The following is a 1,587-nucleotide window of genomic DNA, read 5'->3' on the forward strand; positions in this document are numbered from 1 at the left end:
TCGGAAAATCCAAATATATTGCATCAACTACATGAACCTTGCTCTCCTTGGGTCTCTCTCAGAGTGTTTACACTGCCCGCTCACCCTCACTGATATTCTATCTTTGAACTGCTGTAATATTGTCCTTTAGTAATATTGCTGCTCCTCATCCTTTCCCTATTTCCCTGACCATTCTAAAGATCTTATAGACTTGAATATTAAACTGCCATTCGTGCCCAGCTGGTATTCAGGTCTCTGTAATGATTTAATGTAATTATCTAACTTTACTCAATGGCTGATGTGAGCTGCGGCAAAATGTATTTCCAGCCGGTCAAGTATTGCAGGTATCGACTGTCTCTTCAGTCCGATATCAGGTGAAGAATTACTGGCTGTTGTGTAATTTCCATTGATTGGGGGTTGGCGACATCGACTGGGCGGAAACGGGAACTGCAACAGAGCGAGAAAGGATCCGTCAGAAACCAGTTTCAATGAAGAACAAAATCCAACAGCCTGCAGTGTCTGTTCAGGGTCTGATGTTTGAGAGCAATTTGATCATCCCTGATTGTCAGCGATGGTGGTATAGTGGTGAGCATAGCTGCCTTCCAAGCAGTTGACCCGGGTTCGATTCCCGGCCATCGCATTTCAGTATTCTTATTAAATTATTTCCATCATTAAGTTTGCCATCGAATTTGTTGCAGTTCAGCTGGATATTGTTTCCAAAACATAAACTGGGATAATTGCAGCAAAATGTTTTCAACGTTAATTTATTTTTCCTATAGAAGGAATAGATGACAAATATACTGGAAATAGTGAGAAACCAAGGGTCTAACAAGAGTGAGGAAGTCAAATGATATGTGAGCTTTTATTGCAACGGTGTTGCAATATAAGAGTAATAAGGACTTGTTGCAATTGTGCTATGAGGAGATATTGTGTAAAATTGGCCTATATTCGCTGGAGTTTAGAAGAATGAGAGATGATCGCATTGAAACGTGCCAATTTTTTAGACGGCTCGACAGGGTAGATGCGGAGAGGCTGATTCCCCTGGCTGGAGAGTCAAGAACTTGAGGTCAGAGTATCAAGATCAGGGGTCGGCCATTTAGCATCGACATGAGGAAAAAATTCTTCACTCAAAGGGTTTTGAATCTTTGGAATTCTTCACCCCAGAGGGCTGTGGATGCTCAGTCGTTGAATATATTCAAAGCTGAGATCGATAGATTTTTGGACGCTGATGGCATCAAGGTATATGGGGATGGGGCGAGAAAGTGGAGTTGAGGTCGAAGATCAGCCATGATCTGATTGAATGGCGGAGCAGGCTCGCGTATCGTATCGCCTACTCCTGCTCCTATTTCTTATATTCTTATGTAGAGAGCCTTATATCCAAGTGTGCTGATGACACTAAGTTAGGTAGCACCGTAAACATTATAGATGGGAGCAGAAAGTTGCAAAGGGACATTGATAGATTCAGTGAGTGGGCAAAACTGTGGCAGATGGAGTTCAACGTGGGGAAGTGTGAGGTCATCCACTTTGGACCATAAAAAGATCGATCAGAGTATTTTCTAAAGGGCAAGAAACTAGGAACTGTGGATGAGCAGAGGGTTAATGAGACCA

The 1,587-nt window shown here is 42.5% G+C and overlaps 1 non-coding gene across 1 annotated transcript; it reads left to right on the forward strand.

Annotated features, from left to right (window-relative positions):
- Positions 1–547: 547 nt before the first annotated feature.
- Positions 548–619, forward strand: trnag-ucc (transfer RNA glycine (anticodon UCC)). Its single transcript has one exon. It is a non-coding gene; the product is annotated as a tRNA-Gly (tRNA).
- Positions 620–1,587: the final 968 nt, after the last annotated feature.

The sequence above is a fragment of the Heptranchias perlo genome, unplaced genomic scaffold, assembly GCF_035084215.1.
Source record: "Heptranchias perlo isolate sHepPer1 unplaced genomic scaffold, sHepPer1.hap1 HAP1_SCAFFOLD_60, whole genome shotgun sequence".
Lineage (NCBI taxonomy): Eukaryota > Metazoa > Chordata > Chondrichthyes > Hexanchiformes > Hexanchidae > Heptranchias > Heptranchias perlo.